Here is a 17,003-nt window from a genome sequence, read left to right on the forward strand (position 1 = left end):
CTATACAGCCGTGGTGGGAGGGATGGTCCGAATACACCTGTTTTGACATTGTGTTGATATCTCATTTGCAGTCTTTAAGAAGTTTAAAAGAATTCATTTACATGTTTTGGGAGTTATACGAAAATGAAGTTATTTTTTGAAACACACTCAATCGACCTAGAAGCCAGACTTGTCAATTTTGGTAACATTTTGTCAGCTCGACGGAAAACCTAGACAGATAGAATGCAAATTGGCAGTCCAAACTGTTAAAGGGTTCATGTCGGCTCTTTACGGTTGAAGCCTCCGAAACCAACAGGAACCATGAAATAACTATTGGAAACTTGAAATAACCCCCAAACTTGGATACACTTGTGCATTGGTGCCCTTTACTCCCAATGACACCTACTGGCCAATATTGGCATTTCAAGGGGTAACATCCCTCTCTAGGAAAATACAAGAGGAAAGAAACCAAATATATACATGTAGGTTTGAATCCAAAAGCACCTAGAGGCATTCTAGCTAGGAGAACCCTGCTGCAATTATGCTAGTCTATGGAGAACCAGGTGTTCTTCTATCAGTGATGAGAACGCTTAATCATCCGATCATGTTGGGTAAAGCCATTTAACGCAACCAAGTCTGCACCCGCATGATATAGTGCCCACGGGGGCTTGACTCAAGTGAAAGACGATCCACATAAGCTGTGTCTTTTATATCATTGGCGACTTTTACAGTACAGTTCTCTTTCTGACTTGTACTATTTACCTATACTGTCTTGAAAAATTGAGGCCTAATACAGATTCAAGTTCAGTCAGATTCCCCTCTCTTACCACACTCCCTTCACCCCAGGGAAGACATAAACACAACATTTGCTGAATCTAGCGGAAGGCCATCGTTTCTAGGTGTGAGCTAAGTATTCAATTCCTATCTATTTCAGCCAAGTTTATTGGACCTTTAAGGAGTTCACTGTTGTTCACAGAGTGTGAAGCTGGAGGAACTCTGATTCTAGGAGGGGCTTGTTTTACTCGTAATGGCTTCATTGCAGCTCAGCTACTGATCCTTCAAAATGGATGCCTGTGTGGAGGGGAGGGAAGGCAAGTGCTTGCTAGCTAGGCCCAAACCTGGGAAAAGGCTTACCTGGGCTTGGTGAATTCTGGTCTGAATGGCTTGGGAAGGCCCCTTGGGAAGTGTGGATTCCCATGACCTCTTCCAAGAACAGGAGCGTTTTGATCATCTCTGCCATCTCTTCTCTTGCAGACGTCAGGGACCTTGGACCCGTTCTTGGAGAAGAGAATTGAGGAACTTCCTCAAGTCCACGTTGGCACTCCGTATGTTTCTGCCAGTATCAGCGAGGTTCAATATGTCTCATGAATGTCTTTTGAGCCTGGTATCCTCTACAGCTGTCTCCACGCCAGTATTCTCCATTGTAGCAGAACATCTCTCATCCATGTGTTCGCATCTCTCCTCAATCCGTTCAGCCAGCTTTTCGGCCAGCTTCTCTTCGTGTCTCCCCTAAAGTTGACTTCACCAGGACTGGGCAAGTCTGAAAGTACCTCGGAGCCTGACCAGTAAGCTGATGACAGGCAGATCTTCCACTGTCTGCCCTTTCAGGTTCTGGAAACTGACCTGTGACCTCAGGTCTTTGGGCAGCAGCAGTATCTCGAACTTACACAGCTTCCCGGACCAAACACCTAAGCCAAGCTCCACAGAGGGCGGCAGCCCCTCCATCACACTGATCCACCCACAGAACTCTGCCCGGTTACCTAGGATCCAACAGCCACAACAAGCCTCGCGGTACACACCAACATTCCACCTGGAATCCAACCGCTAACTGCCATCCCCAATGGCTGCTGCATCTTGTCAGTGTTGGGGGAGGGGCTGCATCCGACGAGAAGTTCCTAAGGTAAATGTGATTCTACCCACTAGCGTCCCATGGGCCTTTCTTCTTCCCTCTTTCCTTTTGTTCAGATCTCTATGCACAGTACCAATGGAGGGAAGTGTGTCCCTTTTCAGTTGATGGTTTCACACGTCTTTAAACTTTCTAACAGTTCACAGTACACAGAGACCCACTAAAGGAGACTTATGTTCCTATAATATCCGTACACCCGGAATACATATGCGTCGCCTGATTTCTGCTGAAACACCCGCACTCTCAGGACATGGATCCATTGGTTTCATGGGGGCTGAAATTCCAAGAAATGAAACCAACCCCAATGTGCACTTTGCTGTCAGTCTCTTTTGCTCTTAGTACACTTTGGCAGAGCTACTTGCCTTTGTTATAGGCTTCTTACAATTCTTCTCTACGTAGCCTAGAATATGGCATTCCTTCATCCTGTTGGAAGACATACAAGTCTACATCACGGACTAGGAATCCATTTGATTCCAAATCGGCATTAGGGTTAGGTCACGATATGTTCTTATGAATCAAAATTTACGAATATGAATGCACGCCTCCGAATACAAGTGTGCTGAGTACATGCAAGCCGCGATAATGGGTCGATGCATGCTGAATGATCCTTGACATCACCTTAAGTATTTTCTTTTGAATAATCATGGTTCCCTTGGTAAATATCAGCCAACCGTACCATTTTGGTGTTTGCTTGTTGGTTTGATTCTTTGTTGGTCTGCTTCTCGCTTGTATTGCAAACACGACAGGCCATGCATCTCTCCTTAAGCTTGAAACAGAGAGTCAAATAAGCTGATTCACTTAAGAGAGTGCTTCCAATCACCTATGATTTCCTGCTTCCCTCTCCCATCTTTAGGGTTTTGATGTCCTCCTTGCCTTCTTCTTGTTTCTTCTTTGCCACTCCTGCTCTTCTTGCATTTCCAATAATGGTTTCTTCTTTCCATTTCATCTTGCTGCTTTTCTATTCAGGGTAGATTTCTCAACCATTCTTGTAGGATAAGTTTTGAACTGCTGAATTCTTTTAAGATTTGCCGGTTTGTGGAATTTTCTAGCTCTGCCGTTATTAGGACTGGCGGTCATGTGGCATAGGCTCCCCTAGGTGGCAGCATTTGGCCATTCAGGATATGGTCTGTGTCCTGGCACTCCTCCCTCTCCTGCAATATTGCTGCCGAGATATCAGCTGAATCCCCTCTTGAGGTTCCCTTGTGACTATGTTGTTTCCTCCAGGTGCATTTTCAATCACTGTGATATTCGTGAGCTTTGTTGATTTGAATCATACAGCTGCTGGTAGGTCTATTGGGATTCCACCTCCTTTGGATGCTGTGTAATTCCTGAATTCGCATACATGATTCTTTCTTGGCTTTCAGGAAGTTTCAGTCTGATTTTTCTACAGATAAATTTTCAGACATTTTTTGTTTCCTTATCTCTTGCTTTTCCATCTGGGACCCTTATGAATTCTAGTCTTTCATGCCCTGTCTTAACCCAGGGTTCAACAGCAATGTTTACATTGCTTTGCACTTGCTTTCCTATGTCTGCTTCTGACCGAGGTTTTTCTGATCCCATGTCTTCACAGTCATTCACGCGTCCCTCTGCATTATCTAGTCTGCTTACGACTAAATTTTAGCCCTGATATTATCACATCCATTGAGTTTCCTGATATTTTTTGGCTCGTCTTTAGACTTTCTCTTCCCCTTTTCCGGTATTCTGCCTTATGTGATTCTGAGACACTGTTGTTTTTCAGTGATTTCCTGACCTCCATTTTCAACACATGGTCTGGATAGCGTTTTGCAGTCTAGTTGTTTGAAAGCTTATCTTTTGGGCCTTCAATATCTTTGGAACTGAAAATGGTACTTCCTGTTTCTTTTACTGTACTTCTTCACCTCTACTGCTCAGGTAATATCAGGTATGTAATGTGGACTTCTAGGGCTTTGTTAAGTGAAAATTTTAGACTTTGGGCTCTACGCAATTCCATGGGATTTCTGTGCGGACAATTTCTCCTAGACATTGATGCCATATCGTGTTCCTGTGTGTGTTGTCTGGTATATCTCCAATTGCTGTTGTTGCATTAGTTTTGATGAAAAACCAATACTATTTCGATTTGCATAACTTCATTTTGATAATGCTTATCTCACAATTCTGAAAGTGCGCAGGACACTTCCTCTTGTGGAAATGAAGCTTTTAAAGGTTCTCAGCTCTGCATTCTGCTCTATGTCATTTTGGAGTGTTTCCAAAACAGCAAACTGAGAGTGCGCTTGTGCTTTGTAGTTCCACGGGAATGTGCCAATGAAAGCAGTTCTTCTCAGAGCTTCTCTGTCTACAGAAACACCAGTGGAAGCATATCTATGGATGTCACATATCAGGGCCTGCTGGAATGATCCCGCAGACCTACCTTGGTGTCCTCGGTGCCGTACCGTGCTGGTGCCATCCAAAATGTAGCATCCGCTTTAGGGAGATAATGCTGTAGGTAATGCTTCCTCTTCTAACGCTGTGGACTTGGACCACTCTTCCTTGTCCTCTCATCCTTGTGGCACGGGTGCACGAAGGCAACCACACAGCTGTTGCGCATCCAGTGCCTCAAACCAAACCATAATCCCAGCCCAGGTTATGAATGTAGCAGATCCTAAGTCTTTTCATTCTGATTTCAAAACCAAGGCCCCCTGGATCCCTCAGACCAGATGAACGATATCTCTGATTCAGCCCCACACGTGCTCTATTGGCAAAATGCCCAATTGGTCCCTGGTCCTGCAGATGCACTGGGTGTGGCCATGGGACATATTGGTAATCTCAACCACGTGACCAGTTTTGATGCTTTATCATTGGTACACATTTTGGTTTGCTCTCTTGATTCGACCCACCACATCCCACAATGCACTCCAGATCCCTGAGACTCAGCGTGTGCCATCATTCGTAGCCCTATCCCTCACAGAACGTTGCCTCTTCTACCTCAAATGTGGCAGCTGGGATCTTGGACTCCGAATCAACTGTGGGGATATTTTGCGCTGGTTTCTTTGAGTTCTGTCAGCCAAGCATCTGCTGTGCACTCTTGTAAATCTCAGCACATCACCTTCTATCCCATGTCTCCTGTCCGCTTGAGAGTGTGCGTCCAAGTTAAACAGAGTTTCACCCTTGTTGCTCCATCACCAGGGGTCAGACCCTCACTGGATTCCATTTCCTGCTTTGCCTTCTCCTGCTTCCAGGTGTCCTGAGGCCTCATCCTGTCTTTGGAAGTAACAGACCTCTCTTCGGCAAGTGTCCTGTGCCAAGGGCTGGGTGAGTGGATGTTTCCATTGCTCTGTTCATGGGAGCGAGTGAGTGCAGGTTGCACTTCTTCTCTGCCAACTGGGCATCGATGAATCAACACTATCCAGATACATTTCACAGAAATGTGATATTTGCTTAGCTCTTTGTTTCTATACAGCCGTGGTGGGAGGGATGGTCCGAATACACCTGTTTTGACATTGTGTTGATATCTCATTTGCAGTCTTTAAGAAGTTTAAAAGAATTCATTTACATGTTTTGGGAGTTATACGAAAATGAAGTTATTTTTTGAAACACACTCAATCGACCTAGAAGCCAGACTTGTCAATTTTGGTAACATTTTGTCAGCTCGACGGAAAACCTAGACAGATAGAATGCAAATTGGCAGTCCAAACTGTTAAAGGGTTCATGTCGGCTCTTTACGGTTGAAGCCTCCGAAACCAACAGGAACCATGAAATAACTATTGGAAACTTGAAATAACCCCCAAACTTGGATACACTTGTGCATTGGTGCCCTTTACTCCCAATGACACCTACTGGCCAATATTGGCATTTCAAGGGGTAACATCCCTCTCTAGGAAAATACAAGAGGAAAGAAACCAAATATATACATGTAGGTTTGAATCCAAAAGCACCTAGAGGCATTCTAGCTAGGAGAACCCTGCTGCAATTATGCTAGTCTATGGAGAACCAGGTGTTCTTCTATCAGTGATGAGAACGCTTAATCATCCGATCATGTTGGGTAAAGCCATTTAACGCAACCAAGTCTGCACCCGCATGATATAGTGCCCACGGGGGCTTGACTCAAGTGAAAGACGATCCACATAAGCTGTGTCTTTTATATCATTGGCGACTTTTACAGTACAGTTCTCTTTCTGACTTGTACTATTTACCTATACTGTCTTGAAAAATTGAGGCCTAATACAGATTCAAGTTCAGTCAGATTCCCCTCTCTTACCACACTCCCTTCACCCCAGGGAAGACATAAACACAACATTTGCTGAATCTAGCGGAAGGCCATCGTTTCTAGGTGTGAGCTAAGTATTCAATTCCTATCTATTTCAGCCAAGTTTATTGGACCTTTAAGGAGTTCACTGTTGTTCACAGAGTGTGAAGCTGGAGGAACTCTGATTCTAGGAGGGGCTTGTTTTACTCGTAATGGCTTCATTGCAGCTCAGCTACTGATCCTTCAAAATGGATGCCTGTGTGGAGGGGAGGGAAGGCAAGTGCTTGCTAGCTAGGCCCAAACCTGGGAAAAGGCTTACCTGGGCTTGGTGAATTCTGGTCTGAATGGCTTGGGAAGGCCCCTTGGGAAGTGTGGATTCCCATGACCTCTTCCAAGAACAGGAGCGTTTTGATCATCTCTGCCATCTCTTCTCTTGCAGACGTCAGGGACCTTGGACCCGTTCTTGGAGAAGAGAATTGAGGAACTTCCTCAAGTCCACGTTGGCACTCCGTATGTTTCTGCCAGTATCAGCGAGGTTCAATATGTCTCATGAATGTCTTTTGAGCCTGGTATCCTCTACAGCTGTCTCCACGCCAGTATTCTCCATTGTAGCAGAACATCTCTCATCCATGTGTTCGCATCTCTCCTCAATCCGTTCAGCCAGCTTTTCGGCCAGCTTCTCTTCGTGTCTCCCCTAAAGTTGACTTCACCAGGACTGGGCAAGTCTGAAAGTACCTCGGAGCCTGACCAGTAAGCTGATGACAGGCAGATCTTCCACTGTCTGCCCTTTCAGGTTCTGGAAACTGACCTGTGACCTCAGGTCTTTGGGCAGCAGCAGTATCTCGAACTTACACAGCTTCCCGGACCAAACACCTAAGCCAAGCTCCACAGAGGGCGGCAGCCCCTCCATCACACTGATCCACCCACAGAACTCTGCCCGGTTACCTAGGATCCAACAGCCACAACAAGCCTCGCGGTACACACCAACATTCCACCTGGAATCCAACCGCTAACTGCCATCCCCAATGGCTGCTGCATCTTGTCAGTGTTGGGGGAGGGGCTGCATCCGACGAGAAGTTCCTAAGGTAAATGTGATTCTACCCACTAGCGTCCCATGGGCCTTTCTTCTTCCCTCTTTCCTTTTGTTCAGATCTCTATGCACAGTACCAATGGAGGGAAGTGTGTCCCTTTTCAGTTGATGGTTTCACACGTCTTTAAACTTTCTAACAGTTCACAGTACACAGAGACCCACTAAAGGAGACTTATGTTCCTATAATATCCGTACACCCGGAATACATATGCGTCGCCTGATTTCTGCTGAAACACCCGCACTCTCAGGACATGGATCCATTGGTTTCATGGGGGCTGAAATTCCAAGAAATGAAACCAACCCCAATGTGCACTTTGCTGTCAGTCTCTTTTGCTCTTAGTACACTTTGGCAGAGCTACTTGCCTTTGTTATAGGCTTCTTACAATTCTTCTCTACGTAGCCTAGAATATGGCATTCCTTCATCCTGTTGGAAGACATACAAGTCTACATCACGGACTAGGAATCCATTTGATTCCAAATCGGCATTAGGGTTAGGTCACGATATGTTCTTATGAATCAAAATTTACGAATATGAATGCACGCCTCCGAATACAAGTGTGCTGAGTACATGCAAGCCGCGATAATGGGTCGATGCATGCTGAATGATCCTTGACATCACCTTAAGTATTTTCTTTTGAATAATCATGGTTCCCTTGGTAAATATCAGCCAACCGTACCATTTTGGTGTTTGCTTGTTGGTTTGATTCTTTGTTGGTCTGCTTCTCGCTTGTATTGCAAACACGACAGGCCATGCATCTCTCCTTAAGCTTGAAACAGAGAGTCAAATAAGCTGATTCACTTAAGAGAGTGCTTCCAATCACCTATGATTTCCTGCTTCCCTCTCCCATCTTTAGGGTTTTGATGTCCTCCTTGCCTTCTTCTTGTTTCTTCTTTGCCACTCCTGCTCTTCTTGCATTTCCAATAATGGTTTCTTCTTTCCATTTCATCTTGCTGCTTTTCTATTCAGGGTAGATTTCTCAACCATTCTTGTAGGATAAGTTTTGAACTGCTGAATTCTTTTAAGATTTGCCGGTTTGTGGAATTTTCTAGCTCTGCCGTTATTAGGACTGGCGGTCATGTGGCATAGGCTCCCCTAGGTGGCAGCATTTGGCCATTCAGGATATGGTCTGTGTCCTGGCACTCCTCCCTCTCCTGCAATATTGCTGCCGAGATATCAGCTGAATCCCCTCTTGAGGTTCCCTTGTGACTATGTTGTTTCCTCCAGGTGCATTTTCAATCACTGTGATATTCGTGAGCTTTGTTGATTTGAATCATACAGCTGCTGGTAGGTCTATTGGGATTCCACCTCCTTTGGATGCTGTGTAATTCCTGAATTCGCATACATGATTCTTTCTTGGCTTTCAGGAAGTTTCAGTCTGATTTTTCTACAGATAAATTTTCAGACATTTTTTGTTTCCTTATCTCTTGCTTTTCCATCTGGGACCCTTATGAATTCTAGTCTTTCATGCCCTGTCTTAACCCAGGGTTCAACAGCAATGTTTACATTGCTTTGCACTTGCTTTCCTATGTCTGCTTCTGACCGAGGTTTTTCTGATCCCATGTCTTCACAGTCATTCACGCGTCCCTCTGCATTATCTAGTCTGCTTACGACTAAATTTTAGCCCTGATATTATCACATCCATTGAGTTTCCTGATATTTTTTGGCTCGTCTTTAGACTTTCTCTTCCCCTTTTCCGGTATTCTGCCTTATGTGATTCTGAGACACTGTTGTTTTTCAGTGATTTCCTGACCTCCATTTTCAACACATGGTCTGGATAGCGTTTTGCAGTCTAGTTGTTTGAAAGCTTATCTTTTGGGCCTTCAATATCTTTGGAACTGAAAATGGTACTTCCTGTTTCTTTTACTGTACTTCTTCACCTCTACTGCTCAGGTAATATCAGGTATGTAATGTGGACTTCTAGGGCTTTGTTAAGTGAAAATTTTAGACTTTGGGCTCTACGCAATTCCATGGGATTTCTGTGCGGACAATTTCTCCTAGACATTGATGCCATATCGTGTTCCTGTGTGTGTTGTCTGGTATATCTCCAATTGCTGTTGTTGCATTAGTTTTGATGAAAAACCAATACTATTTCGATTTGCATAACTTCATTTTGATAATGCTTATCTCACAATTCTGAAAGTGCGCAGGACACTTCCTCTTGTGGAAATGAAGCTTTTAAAGGTTCTCAGCTCTGCATTCTGCTCTATGTCATTTTGGAGTGTTTCCAAAACAGCAAACTGAGAGTGCGCTTGTGCTTTGTAGTTCCACGGGAATGTGCCAATGAAAGCAGTTCTTCTCAGAGCTTCTCTGTCTACAGAAACACCAGTGGAAGCATATCTATGGATGTCACATATCAGGGCCTGCTGGAATGATCCCGCAGACCTACCTTGGTGTCCTCGGTGCCGTACCGTGCTGGTGCCATCCAAAATGTAGCATCCGCTTTAGGGAGATAATGCTGTAGGTAATGCTTCCTCTTCTAACGCTGTGGACTTGGACCACTCTTCCTTGTCCTCTCATCCTTGTGGCACGGGTGCACGAAGGCAACCACACAGCTGTTGCGCATCCTGTGCCTCAAACCAAACCATAATCCCAGCCCAGGTTATGAATGTAGCAGATCCTAAGGCTTTTCATTCTGATTTCAAAACCAAGGCCCCCTGGATCCCTCAGACCAGATGAACGATATCTCTGATTCAGCCCCACACGTGCTCTATTGGCAAAATGCCCAATTGGTCCCTGGTCCTGCAGATGCACTGGGTGTGGCCATGGGACATATTGGTAATCTCAACCACGTGACCAGTTTTGATGCTTTATCATTGGTACACATTTTGGTTTGCTCTCTTGATTCGACCCACCACATCCCACAATGCACTCCAGATCCCTGAGACTCAGCGTGTGCCATCATTCGTAGCCCTATCCCTCACAGAACGTTGCCTCTGCTACCTCAAATGTGGCAGCTGGGATCTTGGACTCCGAATCAACTGTGGGGATATTTTGCGCTGGTTTCTTTGAGTTCTGTCAGCCAAGCATCTGCTGTGCACTCTTGTAAATCTCAGCACATCACCTTCTATCCCATGTCTCCTGTCCGCTTGAGAGTGTGCGTCCAAGTTAAACAGAGTTTCACCCTTGTTGCTCCATCACCAGGGGTCAGACCCTCACTGGATTCCATTTCCTGCTTTGCCTTCTCCTGCTTCCAGGTGTCCTGAGGCCTCATCCTGTCTTTGGAAGTAACAGACCTCTCTTCGGCAAGTGTCCTGTGCCAAGGGCTGGGTGAGTGGATGTTTCCATTGCTCTGTTCATGGGAGCGAGTGAGTGCAGGTTGCACTTCTTCTCTGCCAACTGGGCATCGATGAATCAACACTATCCAGATACATTTCACAGAAATGTGATATTTGCTTAGCTCTTTGTTTCTATACAGCCGTGGTGGGAGGGATGGTCCGAATACACCTGTTTTGACATTGTGTTGATATCTCATTTGCAGTCTTTAAGAAGTTTAAAAGAATTCATTTACATGTTTTGGGAGTTATACGAAAATGAAGTTATTTTTTGAAACACACTCAATCGACCTAGAAGCCAGACTTGTCAATTTTGGTAACATTTTGTCAGCTCGACGGAAAACCTAGACAGATAGAATGCAAATTGGCAGTCCAAACTGTTAAAGGGTTCATGTCGGCTCTTTACGGTTGAAGCCTCCGAAACCAACAGGAACCATGAAATAACTATTGGAAACTTGAAATAACCCCCAAACTTGGATACACTTGTGCATTGGTGCCCTTTACTCCCAATGACACCTACTGGCCAATATTGGCATTTCAAGGGGTAACATCCCTCTCTAGGAAAATACAAGAGGAAAGAAACCAAATATATACATGTAGGTTTGAATCCAAAAGCACCTAGAGGCATTCTAGCTAGGAGAACCCTGCTGCAATTATGCTAGTCTATGGAGAACCAGGTGTTCTTCTATCAGTGATGAGAACGCTTAATCATCCGATCATGTTGGGTAAAGCCATTTAACGCAACCAAGTCTGCACCCGCATGATATAGTGCCCACGGGGGCTTGACTCAAGTGAAAGACGATCCACATAAGCTGTGTCTTTTATATCATTGGCGACTTTTACAGTACAGTTCTCTTTCTGACTTGTACTATTTACCTATACTGTCTTGAAAAATTGAGGCCTAATACAGATTCAAGTTCAGTCAGATTCCCCTCTCTTACCACACTCCCTTCACCCCAGGGAAGACATAAACACAACATTTGCTGAATCTAGCGGAAGGCCATCGTTTCTAGGTGTGAGCTAAGTATTCAATTCCTATCTATTTCAGCCAAGTTTATTGGACCTTTAAGGAGTTCACTGTTGTTCACAGAGTGTGAAGCTGGAGGAACTCTGATTCTAGGAGGGGCTTGTTTTACTCGTAATGGCTTCATTGCAGCTCAGCTACTGATCCTTCAAAATGGATGCCTGTGTGGAGGGGAGGGAAGGCAAGTGCTTGCTAGCTAGGCCCAAACCTGGGAAAAGGCTTACCTGGGCTTGGTGAATTCTGGTCTGAATGGCTTGGGAAGGCCCCTTGGGAAGTGTGGATTCCCATGACCTCTTCCAAGAACAGGAGCGTTTTGATCATCTCTGCCATCTCTTCTCTTGCAGACGTCAGGGACCTTGGACCCGTTCTTGGAGAAGAGAATTGAGGAACTTCCTCAAGTCCACGTTGGCACTCCGTATGTTTCTGCCAGTATCAGCGAGGTTCAATATGTCTCATGAATGTCTTTTGAGCCTGGTATCCTCTACAGCTGTCTCCACGCCAGTATTCTCCATTGTAGCAGAACATCTCTCATCCATGTGTTCGCATCTCTCCTCAATCCGTTCAGCCAGCTTTTCGGCCAGCTTCTCTTCGTGTCTCCCCTAAAGTTGACTTCACCAGGACTGGGCAAGTCTGAAAGTACCTCGGAGCCTGACCAGTAAGCTGATGACAGGCAGATCTTCCACTGTCTGCCCTTTCAGGTTCTGGAAACTGACCTGTGACCTCAGGTCTTTGGGCAGCAGCAGTATCTCGAACTTACACAGCTTCCCGGACCAAACACCTAAGCCAAGCTCCACAGAGGGCGGCAGCCCCTCCATCACACTGATCCACCCACAGAACTCTGCCCGGTTACCTAGGATCCAACAGCCACAACAAGCCTCGCGGTACACACCAACATTCCACCTGGAATCCAACCGCTAACTGCCATCCCCAATGGCTGCTGCATCTTGTCAGTGTTGGGGGAGGGGCTGCATCCGACGAGAAGTTCCTAAGGTAAATGTGATTCTACCCACTAGCGTCCCATGGGCCTTTCTTCTTCCCTCTTTCCTTTTGTTCAGATCTCTATGCACAGTACCAATGGAGGGAAGTGTGTCCCTTTTCAGTTGATGGTTTCACACGTCTTTAAACTTTCTAACAGTTCACAGTACACAGAGACCCACTAAAGGAGACTTATGTTCCTATAATATCCGTACACCCGGAATACATATGCGTCGCCTGATTTCTGCTGAAACACCCGCACTCTCAGGACATGGATCCATTGGTTTCATGGGGGCTGAAATTCCAAGAAATGAAACCAACCCCAATGTGCACTTTGCTGTCAGTCTCTTTTGCTCTTAGTACACTTTGGCAGAGCTACTTGCCTTTGTTATAGGCTTCTTACAATTCTTCTCTACGTAGCCTAGAATATGGCATTCCTTCATCCTGTTGGAAGACATACAAGTCTACATCACGGACTAGGAATCCATTTGATTCCAAATCGGCATTAGGGTTAGGTCACGATATGTTCTTATGAATCAAAATTTACGAATATGAATGCACGCCTCCGAATACAAGTGTGCTGAGTACATGCAAGCCGCGATAATGGGTCGATGCATGCTGAATGATCCTTGACATCACCTTAAGTATTTTCTTTTGAATAATCATGGTTCCCTTGGTAAATATCAGCCAACCGTACCATTTTGGTGTTTGCTTGTTGGTTTGATTCTTTGTTGGTCTGCTTCTCGCTTGTATTGCAAACACGACAGGCCATGCATCTCTCCTTAAGCTTGAAACAGAGAGTCAAATAAGCTGATTCACTTAAGAGAGTGCTTCCAATCACCTATGATTTCCTGCTTCCCTCTCCCATCTTTAGGGTTTTGATGTCCTCCTTGCCTTCTTCTTGTTTCTTCTTTGCCACTCCTGCTCTTCTTGCATTTCCAATAATGGTTTCTTCTTTCCATTTCATCTTGCTGCTTTTCTATTCAGGGTAGATTTCTCAACCATTCTTGTAGGATAAGTTTTGAACTGCTGAATTCTTTTAAGATTTGCCGGTTTGTGGAATTTTCTAGCTCTGCCGTTATTAGGACTGGCGGTCATGTGGCATAGGCTCCCCTAGGTGGCAGCATTTGGCCATTCAGGATATGGTCTGTGTCCTGGCACTCCTCCCTCTCCTGCAATATTGCTGCCGAGATATCAGCTGAATCCCCTCTTGAGGTTCCCTTGTGACTATGTTGTTTCCTCCAGGTGCATTTTCAATCACTGTGATATTCGTGAGCTTTGTTGATTTGAATCATACAGCTGCTGGTAGGTCTATTGGGATTCCACCTCCTTTGGATGCTGTGTAATTCCTGAATTCGCATACATGATTCTTTCTTGGCTTTCAGGAAGTTTCAGTCTGATTTTTCTACAGATAAATTTTCAGACATTTTTTGTTTCCTTATCTCTTGCTTTTCCATCTGGGACCCTTATGAATTCTAGTCTTTCATGCCCTGTCTTAACCCAGGGTTCAACAGCAATGTTTACATTGCTTTGCACTTGCTTTCCTATGTCTGCTTCTGACCGAGGTTTTTCTGATCCCATGTCTTCACAGTCATTCACGCGTCCCTCTGCATTATCTAGTCTGCTTACGACTAAATTTTAGCCCTGATATTATCACATCCATTGAGTTTCCTGATATTTTTTGGCTCGTCTTTAGACTTTCTCTTCCCCTTTTCCGGTATTCTGCCTTATGTGATTCTGAGACACTGTTGTTTTTCAGTGATTTCCTGACCTCCATTTTCAACACATGGTCTGGATAGCGTTTTGCAGTCTAGTTGTTTGAAAGCTTATCTTTTGGGCCTTCAATATCTTTGGAACTGAAAATGGTACTTCCTGTTTCTTTTACTGTACTTCTTCACCTCTACTGCTCAGGTAATATCAGGTATGTAATGTGGACTTCTAGGGCTTTGTTAAGTGAAAATTTTAGACTTTGGGCTCTACGCAATTCCATGGGATTTCTGTGCGGACAATTTCTCCTAGACATTGATGCCATATCGTGTTCCTGTGTGTGTTGTCTGGTATATCTCCAATTGCTGTTGTTGCATTAGTTTTGATGAAAAACCAATACTATTTCGATTTGCATAACTTCATTTTGATAATGCTTATCTCACAATTCTGAAAGTGCGCAGGACACTTCCTCTTGTGGAAATGAAGCTTTTAAAGGTTCTCAGCTCTGCATTCTGCTCTATGTCATTTTGGAGTGTTTCCAAAACAGCAAACTGAGAGTGCGCTTGTGCTTTGTAGTTCCACGGGAATGTGCCAATGAAAGCAGTTCTTCTCAGAGCTTCTCTGTCTACAGAAACACCAGTGGAAGCATATCTATGGATGTCACATATCAGGGCCTGCTGGAATGATCCCGCAGACCTACCTTGGTGTCCTCGGTGCCGTACCGTGCTGGTGCCATCCAAAATGTAGCATCCGCTTTAGGGAGATAATGCTGTAGGTAATGCTTCCTCTTCTAACGCTGTGGACTTGGACCACTCTTCCTTGTCCTCTCATCCTTGTGGCACGGGTGCACGAAGGCAACCACACAGCTGTTGCGCATCCTGTGCCTCAAACCAAACCATAATCCCAGCCCAGGTTATGAATGTAGCAGATCCTAAGGCTTTTCATTCTGATTTCAAAACCAAGGCCCCCTGGATCCCTCAGACCAGATGAACGATATCTCTGATTCAGCCCCACACGTGCTCTATTGGCAAAATGCCCAATTGGTCCCTGGTCCTGCAGATGCACTGGGTGTGGCCATGGGACATATTGGTAATCTCAACCACGTGACCAGTTTTGATGCTTTATCATTGGTACACATTTTGGTTTGCTCTCTTGATTCGACCCACCACATCCCACAATGCACTCCAGATCCCTGAGACTCAGCGTGTGCCATCATTCGTAGCCCTATCCCTCACAGAACGTTGCCTCTGCTACCTCAAATGTGGCAGCTGGGATCTTGGACTCCGAATCAACTGTGGGGATATTTTGCGCTGGTTTCTTTGAGTTCTGTCAGCCAAGCATCTGCTGTGCACTCTTGTAAATCTCAGCACATCACCTTCTATCCCATGTCTCCTGTCCGCTTGAGAGTGTGCGTCCAAGTTAAACAGAGTTTCACCCTTGTTGCTCCATCACCAGGGGTCAGACCCTCACTGGATTCCATTTCCTGCTTTGCCTTCTCCTGCTTCCAGGTGTCCTGAGGCCTCATCCTGTCTTTGGAAGTAACAGACCTCTCTTCGGCAAGTGTCCTGTGCCAAGGGCTGGGTGAGTGGATGTTTCCATTGCTCTGTTCATGGGAGCGAGTGAGTGCAGGTTGCACTTCTTCTCTGCCAACTGGGCATCGATGAATCAACACTATCCAGATACATTTCACAGAAATGTGATATTTGCTTAGCTCTTTGTTTCTATACAGCCGTGGTGGGAGGGATGGTCCGAATACACCTGTTTTGACATTGTGTTGATATCTCATTTGCAGTCTTTAAGAAGTTTAAAAGAATTCATTTACATGTTTTGGGAGTTATACGAAAATGAAGTTATTTTTTGAAACACACTCAATCGACCTAGAAGCCAGACTTGTCAATTTTGGTAACATTTTGTCAGCTCGACGGAAAACCTAGACAGATAGAATGCAAATTGGCAGTCCAAACTGTTAAAGGGTTCATGTCGGCTCTTTACGGTTGAAGCCTCCGAAACCAACAGGAACCATGAAATAACTATTGGAAACTTGAAATAACCCCCAAACTTGGATACACTTGTGCATTGGTGCCCTTTACTCCCAATGACACCTACTGGCCAATATTGGCATTTCAAGGGGTAACATCCCTCTCTAGGAAAATACAAGAGGAAAGAAACCAAATATATACATGTAGGTTTGAATCCAAAAGCACCTAGAGGCATTCTAGCTAGGAGAACCCTGCTGCAATTATGCTAGTCTATGGAGAACCAGGTGTTCTTCTATCAGTGATGAGAACGCTTAATCATCCGATCATGTTGGGTAAAGCCATTTAACGCAACCAAGTCTGCACCCGCATGATATAGTGCCCACGGGGGCTTGACTCAAGTGAAAGACGATCCACATAAGCTGTGTCTTTTATATCATTGGCGACTTTTACAGTACAGTTCTCTTTCTGACTTGTACTATTTACCTATACTGTCTTGAAAAATTGAGGCCTAATACAGATTCAAGTTCAGTCAGATTCCCCTCTCTTACCACACTCCCTTCACCCCAGGGAAGACATAAACACAACATTTGCTGAATCTAGCGGAAGGCCATCGTTTCTAGGTGTGAGCTAAGTATTCAATTCCTATCTATTTCAGCCAAGTTTATTGGACCTTTAAGGAGTTCACTGTTGTTCACAGAGTGTGAAGCTGGAGGAACTCTGATTCTAGGAGGGGCTTGTTTTACTCGTAATGGCTTCATTGCAGCTCAGCTACTGATCCTTCAAAATGGATGCCTGTGTGGAGGGGAGGGAAGGCAAGTGCTTGCTAGCTAGGCCCAAACCTGGGAAAAGGCTTACCTGGGCTTGGTGAA

Source organism: Vicugna pacos, unplaced genomic scaffold (assembly GCF_048564905.1).
Source record: "Vicugna pacos unplaced genomic scaffold, VicPac4 scaffold_18, whole genome shotgun sequence".
Lineage (NCBI taxonomy): Eukaryota > Metazoa > Chordata > Mammalia > Artiodactyla > Camelidae > Vicugna > Vicugna pacos.